The sequence below is a fragment of the Eubalaena glacialis genome, chromosome X (genome assembly GCF_028564815.1).
Source record: "Eubalaena glacialis isolate mEubGla1 chromosome X, mEubGla1.1.hap2.+ XY, whole genome shotgun sequence".
In the NCBI taxonomy this organism is placed as follows: domain Eukaryota; kingdom Metazoa; phylum Chordata; class Mammalia; order Artiodactyla; family Balaenidae; genus Eubalaena; species Eubalaena glacialis.
The window spans coordinates 11,096,528-11,104,917 of record NC_083736.1 but is presented as its reverse complement, the minus strand read 5'-3'; the positions used below and the strand labels follow the sequence as shown (position 1 = coordinate 11,104,917).

Here is an 8,390-nt window from a genome sequence, read left to right as displayed (position 1 = left end):
ACACTGCCAAATATCCCTGGAAGGCAAAACCACTCCCAGTGATTGAGAGCCACTGATCTATATTATTAAAGGTCCCCCAAATGGTTCTTCCCTTTGGACTTTGTGGACATGTCTGCTTTTAATCAAGGTTTCTCAACCTCAGCACTATTGATATTTTGGAGAAACCCTGGTCTATATGAATGTTGTTCAACTGGACTTGACAGAAAGTCTTAGGGTAACCCACCACATGTGCAGAACTGCCTTCATAAACAATGGCATTCGGCATGGTCACCCCAATGCCGGGTGACCGCCTGTCCTGCTTGCCTTTGCAAAGAACCAGCTAAGTTTGCACTGACAGGGTCAGGCGGGTCCCCAGATTGCCTACTTGAGCAGATACGCAAGTCATTAAAACTGGTGATAAGCTCGTCCCAACTTCCTACAAAGTTGTTCGAGGACCTAACTGAGGAAACCGCATAATTCAGAAATCTTGGCCTTCAGAGCTCCCTGTGAGAAGAAATCAGATGAACTTCAGCGCAGGAACTTTGTGATCACTGTTTTTGGCTGTCCGGAGGTTGTTTTTAGTGCAGGTCACAATTCGAACTATGCCCTGGGTAGGTGTATTTTTCTTTACATATTTTAAATGTATGGACTTCCAATTTCATCTGAGTCAATTTCATCAGAGGTATGGTCAAGTACCCCAAATTAGTCAACCAAAATGCAATGCAGGGTGGAAATCAGTGGTTCTCAGCTCTGCGGTACAGGAGAATCACCCCGGGGAATTTTGAACAATTCCAAAGCCTCAGACCCCAGCCCCCGGAGCAATTAAATCAGGATCTCTGATTTAAGACTTCCCAGCAGGGTCAGGAACCTGCTGAGTAAATGAATGTAATTTGCAAAAGACTAGAGTGGAAGCTCAAAGAGAGAAAATGGCCAATGGCAAAATTACACAATCCACGTGCTGTTTCTATCACTCCTGCGCCCTGCTCTAGCCCCCTTAGTCCTAAAGTCATCTAATTTTTCTTTTCTTCTTATTTTTTTTTAACACCTATGTTTTCCAACCTTAGCATCCCTTCTTACTTTGCTCACTTTTGAGCCTCCATGTAAGTGAAATATACAAATTCCGTTACAGAGGGAAAAGGGTAAAAAAAAAAAAATGACAAAAGCTGAAATCTGGGGCTTTATGGAAAAGTGTTATAAAGTGGGAACAGCTGGTGTGCAGTTGTTATCAGCTACCACTGGAGAATTGCTTCAGCAGCACTTAATTTTATTCCTCACTGGAGGCACCAGCCTTCTTTCTGGAGTCTCTCCATTGCCATCACCAGGGAATATTTCTGAGAAACGGTTTGATATGACTTGAGTGCAATGTTACTTAAGGTTTGGCATCCATAGTGTCCTTAATGGGTTTTCTACGCTATCAGGAATTTCATGTAGGTAATCCATTTAATAAATTAAAAAGAAATCAAGTCATCATAATTTGCAAAGTATAAATAATATTTAATAATTGTAGATTCATATTAGTGAATATGTGAAAGGGAAGACATTATTTGTAATCTATCACCAAGGTGGCAGAGACTGGCTAGTTGTTCACCAAACCATTTCCCTTCTCCTCCTGGGCACACAGCTAGACTACATTTCCCAGCATCCCTTGCAGTTAGGTGGGGCCATGTAACTGACTGCTGCCAACTGAAGGTGAGGGGAAGTGTGGGCTCTATCACTGTGCTACCTGCTCTTTGAAGTTCTCTGCCTCACCCAATGAGCTTCTGGCTCTACAGGTATCACTGAGAAATAAATCAGGGATTTCCTTAAACTAATACTCAATTTATTATGATATCACGATATCTCTAAGGGGTACCAGCTCTACTGTGTTGAAAGTCCCAATATTTGGTTTGGAGTAGGTGTTATCTGCTTATCCTCAGATCATCTTCCTCTTTCCTCCAAACCTGAGGTCTGAGCAGAGGGCCTCTGAGTCAAATGTTGTTGCAAAAAGATTAACTCCAATTTCATGTTTTTCTTATGGTTTATCAAGAAGGGGGTATCGAAACTTGAGGAGTAAAAGCTTTTGGTCGGAACAACTGGAAGCTTGGAATTGCCTTTTACTGAGATGCAGAAGACTGCAGAAGAAATCAGTTCTCTTTCACACATGAATACAAACAAGATGCCCCTCCCCAAGCCCTCCAGGAACTGCTTTGGGATCCACAAGGGAAGGGAGGGTCCCGTACTCATAGGTATGCACATCTGAAAATGTTATGCATTTTTGGCCAGAATATTCAATAGGTGATGTTGTGTCCTTCTCAGGGTAGCCCATCTGGAGGCACACGATGTCCATCTGTCCTTTATTGGTGATATAAACTTATCTGCATAGCATTCTTTTGTTTGGATACCCCATAGTTTATTCGACCAGTCTCCTATGCTTGGACAAATAATGCTGCAATGAGTAACCTTTTGCACATGTGTTTTCATATTGTTAGAGGTGTATTTCAGGGTAAATTCTGACACGTGGCATTGGTGGGTCAAAGGGTAAGCACTTATGCGGTTTTGTTAGATATTGCCAAATTTCCCTCCATAGAGATTATACAATTTTGCATTCCCTCCAGCAACGAGAGTGCTCACAATTGACTAACAGATTGTCGTGTCAGTGTTTTGAATTGTTGCCACTCTGATGGGTGAGAGTGGTGTCTCAGGGTAGTTTTCATTTGTATTTCTTTTATTATGAGTGAAGCTGAGCATCTTGTCATAAGTTCAAGAGCCATTTTTACATCTCTTTTTGTAAATTGTCTGTCCATGTCTTTTGCACATTCTTTTCCCATAGGATTATTGGTTTTTCTAAACTCAATTATAAAAGTTCTTTGCATATTACGAATTTTAGCTCCTTATCTGTGAAATATATTGCAAATAGTTTTTCCCAGCTTGCCATTTATCCTTTGACTTTACTTATGTTGTTTTATGCCATGCAAAAAAAAATTTATTTTTAGGTCATCAAATTTATCCATCTTTTCTCTTATTTAAAAAAATTTTTTAAAAACGTTTATTTATTTATTTTTGGTTGCATTGGGTCTTTGTTGCTTCGCGTGGGCTTTCTCTAGTTGTGGTGAGCAGGCGCTACTCTTCGCTGGGGTGCGCAGGCTTCTCATTGCCGTGGCTTCTCTTGTTGTGTAGCATGGGCTCTAGGCACACAGTGTTCAGTAGTTGTGGTACAAGGGCTTAGTTGCTCCACAGCATGTGGGATCTTCCTGGACCAGGGCTCGAACCCGTGTCCCCTGCACTGGCAGGCAGATTCTTAACCACTGCACCACCAGGGAAGTCCCCTTTTCTCTTACTGCATCAGCATTTTGAGTTGTAGTTAGAAAGCCTTTCACTATACCCTATAAATCATTTTTACTTGGCACCTACTATGTCCAAGGCACTAGATGAGATGTTAAAAAGAAAACAAAACTGAACAGAATCCAGTCCTTATAACGAAAGAAAGAATGGATCATAGCTTACTTGTCCTTGATTCAAAGAGAATTTTTATATTCATAATTTGAGTATAAATAGATTGCAGGTAATCTTGACCAGAACTCTGGGGATTATTTTTTCTGAAGCAGAAACCAACACACATCATCAGACAAATGGGAGGAAATATAGGATGGTAGTCACTATGTTGGGCTTTGGAATCAAAATGCTCTGGGTTTTGTTCTGCATCTTACTAGCTGTGCAAATTTGGACAAGTCGCTAAACCTCTCTGAATCTCAACTCCAGAATCTAAAAGTAATACCTGCCTCATAGAGCTGTTGTGGTAATTAAAGGAAATTATGTATGAAAAATGAAAAATGCTTGGCACCATGCCTGATACACAAGAAAAGTGCAATTAAAGAAAGCTCCACTCTCCCTCCTCCCTTTCAGTGATCTGACAATGGAGTAGAATATTGTAGTGGACATCTATTATTTTGTCTACTCAGCCTCACTCCCTTCCCGCTGTCCATCTTGCCCCCTTTTCTTTGATACTCCTCAATCTTGAGGAGAACAAGTTTTGAACAAGAAAAAGAATAAAGGTTCAGATAAGGAGGTTAATCATAAACTTGACAGAGGTACCCACAGGGTCCTGCTCGGTTTCACCAGCAGACACTGCTTTAAGAATGGCTGATGGCATCTGAGTCTGACACAGCTACTCCATTTGTACTTCCAAATGCATTTCTCTCCTCAATGGCCAAAGCAGATGTCACCCTTAATGATTTTAGTGCTTTTCTAGATATGAGAAGATGCAAGAATTTGAGCTCATAAAATGTTCTGAAACTATCTAACTATCTGAAGGTCTGTTCTGCCAGTTTTTCCCAGAGCACAGAGTGCCTCATTCCTGCTCTCCACCCTGAACTCCTTTCACGGGGTGTTGAAGGTCAGCAGCTGCAGCGGCTCATTATTTAATCCTTTTAGAGGTAGATGGCAAGTGCCAGTTTTTAGTTGACAGAGCCCCTTCATGGTCATAAATTTGACCATGGTTTTGGGGGCATTTCATGACCATTTCATCCCATGGTGCTAGGAATGCTCATTTCCAGGTCTGGCGAAGATTTCATTGATAGGCCACTCAATGTGCTATTACTGGACTAGGCCTTATTAACAGTAGCCAAAAGTCTTTGGACCACCTATCTTACTAGCCTCTTGTGGTCCAGGAAAATATTCCCTATTGTTGCTTCTTCCCATATCTAGAGTTACACTATTATGATCATTGATCTCATATGGAACTATATATTATCATTTTATCAGAGGCTCAGTCACACATTTGTTAATGCAAGAAACAACAATTTTGCAAAACAGGCAATATAGGTCATAAGTTGTTGCAAATGTCTCCTGGTTTCAGCCAGACCCAGGAGGGGATGTGTTAATTTCTTCTTTCCTGCAGCCATTCAGAGATGGCCTGGGTCAGGATGTTCCCTGTGAGCTGAACAAAGGTATTGCAGTTTAACATTCAAGCATGGGGGCAGGGTTCCCTGAGATGGGCCACTATGTATACTTTAAGCTATAGGCAACATCTCTTTAGTGATTAACTTGTAGCAAAAGCAATAGAATACAAAAGTTAAAGAAACGGATCTAATATAGAGTCAGATTTGTTATTCCCTATTACAATTCCCCACTGTCAATGTCCATTCCACAATCTTGTGGGAAAGGGGTGAGGATTGCTCTGGCTACTTCCTGCTGAACAGGGGCAATGAGGGGGTGATTGTGGAACGGAATTGATCAGTCTTGGGCAGGGAATATTCCTTAGAATCTTTAGTAAATAGCACAATTCTCTTTCCTTCTTTATCTACAATTATTTTAACCTGATGAAACCCCTTAGCCCTGTTGCTATGTAATTTGTAATTGGACTTAGGCTTTTGGTTCCAGTTCCCATACCTATCTATTAATTTTAATTTTCCGACTGTGTCATAACTATATCTAAGGGGAAAGGTTTCCTTACATCTGTAAAAACACAGATTAAAAGCCAGTAATATTTCAGGCAAAACCAAAAAATTATAACCATATTCATCAGTTTACTCAGTCCTATATAATTAATCCTTTTTACTAACAGTTTTATGAAATCAGAGTTTCCATTAGACCTTTAAAATATCTTACCTAGTTTAGCAGTATGATTTAAAAGTTATCAGAAACCTGCCCTTGTCAAAATGTCCTTTCTATGACTCTTCTTGAAGATGCAGCAGTTCTGCAAAGCATCAGCTTAGCTGTCTCTGAATGTTAAAGTCTTAAAAAGGCAAGGTTAAAGATCTGATCACAATGCTTTTTGACAAAGAAGCTTATCCAAGTTGCTGTGACATACAACATTTTAAGATAACAACTAAAATTATAACATTATACCAGGACATATCCAAATTTCAGAAACTTTATATAATTGCTAGAATGCCTATATTAATAACATTTATACATACCGTATAATCTGAGGAGGCTTATCACTCACTTGACAATGCTTTCCATGTAATTTAACAAACCAACCAATCCTACTTAGTTTTATATATATATATGTATTTTTTTTCCTGAGGTGCCTCAGGGGCCCTCTGAAGCATCCTAAAGTTAGCTGAAGTCAAAAGAACTTTAATTAGAATTTCATAGGAAGTTCATCAAAAAATATCAAAACGTTTTAAAAACATTTGGTCAGAGTCACAGGTCACTGTGAATACTTACAAACAAATACAGATCACTTAAAGGCAAGGAAGTTCACACAATCTGTTATCAAAAACAGCATTCTAAGTAAACTTGTTTTCTTAGCAGAGAGGAAACAAATCTAGTCCTGCACCAGTTTACTTTTTTTTTTTTTTTTAATTTCCTTTGTATGTTTTTAAGAACAGGACCTAGATAAAGAAGAGTTTTGCATTTGCAAGATTACTTCCACCCAGTAATGCAAAGACACAGCTAAGGGAAAGGGAGCCCCATCTTATAGATGGAAAAACAGAGGCCAAAAAAAAAAAACGAAGAAGAAGGGAAGCAAAGATAAGCTAGAAGCCTCAGGCTCAGTCACTGTGTTAGGATGGTGTGCAGGATGCTGACACACAGGGTTATCAGTCCAGTCACTAGCATGCCTCTTCAGAGATGCCCAAGCCAGAATGAACTCGGCTCCTGCTGGAAACGCACGTGGTAGAAACAAGGGAAGAAAACCTGGAACCAGCATGAATTTCTGGGTCCTTCCACAATATTATACTCTCTTGCCAGTAGTGCTGTGTTTCCAAGAGAGGAGCTGAGGGCTGAGATGGCTGCCCAGCCCGAGAGCTTCCCTGCAGCCCCAAGGGCTGCCGGCAGTGAACAGTAGACATTACTGTGCAGGAGAGTTGGGGACCTTGATGCCTCTCTCTTTCCCAATCAACATCACAGTCATATGTGATCTCCCTGTATGTTGGGCTCTGCTCTGGGTTCCCCCAGGTCCCTACGTCCACCATCTCTTGGAAACCTGTTGGCAGACGAGGAGATTTGGTCAGACATGCCAGGTGCCATCTGCCTGATGCTCCTGCACCTTGACCGATGTCCAGGAGAAGCCAGGTGCTGGGCACAAAGCTCCAGGAGCATCTGAGGGCAGGTTTGAGCTTCCTGCTGTCCCTATATCGGGTCATGTGGTTGGTCACCACCACTGTCACACTGAGGTCCCGGGCCATGGTCTTCAGCTCTTGGGGCCAGCTGCATCATCAAGGCCAAGGCTTCCTCTGCTGACCTCCCAGAAGTGGGGCGACCACCGCAGTGACTGAGTCCACAACCACCATCTTCAGAGTCCCTGAAGAACTGCTCACCTGCTGGGCCCCAGCGCCTCCTAAGTTCTATAGCACATCCAGCATCTGGAAGGTGTCAAACGCATGCACCACCTGGATCCTCTGGAGAGCTCCTGCCTGCTCCTCTTCATCTGGAGTCCTGGCCTAAAGCAGCTGGAGGATGCAGGAGGCTGTGAGGCCTCCACTGGAATCGATGTATAGGACATTGTGCTGCAGGCCATGGGCCACATTTGCAGCCACACAAAGACATGCCTGGGTTTTGCCGCTACCTGGGCCTCCTACAATTCCAGTCACTTCTCCAGTATAGAGACCAGCATCGAGCAGTTTGTCCAGGCTTCCAATGCCAGTGGACAGGATGGCAGTGGAGGTCTTCAGTTCCTCGTACAGGTCAGTGCCACTGAAGGGGAAAGCTGAGAACTGAGCCGGCAGCACCGGCCTCAGGGTGACTGGGCCTTATAAGACAAGCCACATTTCTGGGCTACCTCCTCCAGGTCTGCAGAAACCAGATCCATCACTGTCTTCATCCCACAGCTCCGCAGAAGCTGGACCATGTCCTGGGTGAGGCCTGGGCACAGTCTGGCCTGGAGCACACCCATGTTCCCTAGGGGCCTGGGGCCGCTTGTCCCAGGGGCATCTGCAGGCCCTCTCCAGATGCGCCCCCTACCTTCTGCCCCTTTCTGGACCTGGCATGGGAGGTGGGAGGCAGCGATGGTGTGGACCCCATGGGAGCTCCTCAGTTATTTTTGTTTTCTTTTTTTTGCCGCATTACGAGGCTTGTGGGATTTCAGTTCCCCAGGGATCAAACCTGGGCCCCAGCAGTGAAGGTGCCTAACCACTGTACTGCCAGGGAATTCCCAATTTTTAATAACAAAATCCATTTACCCAATTAAGTTTAATCTAATCACAGCCCGACCATGCATAAAACTCCTTTTTTACTCAAAACACATATCCCACTTTCCTACTGTATGGTGAAACATTTCCTTTATTGTTTTTAATAGTTTTAATTACATGTTTAAATTAGAATCCTCAACTCTTAAAAACCTTAATTTCTAATGAAAACCAACAGGCAAGTAATTGTTACCAAAATCTGGAGAGACTATTTTAGATAATTTTCAGAATATAATTATTCTTATAGAGTTTACCTAAAAGCTCTTATCTCAGTTGCATTTAATTCACTCAAAAAATCCA

General features: G+C 42.4%; 1 pseudogene; it reads right to left on the bottom strand.

Annotated features, from left to right (window-relative positions):
- Nucleotides 1-6,813: 6,813 nt before the first annotated feature.
- Nucleotides 6,814-7,798, bottom strand: LOC133082423 (DNA repair protein RAD51 homolog 4-like; annotated as a pseudogene).
- Nucleotides 7,799-8,390: the final 592 nt, after the last annotated feature.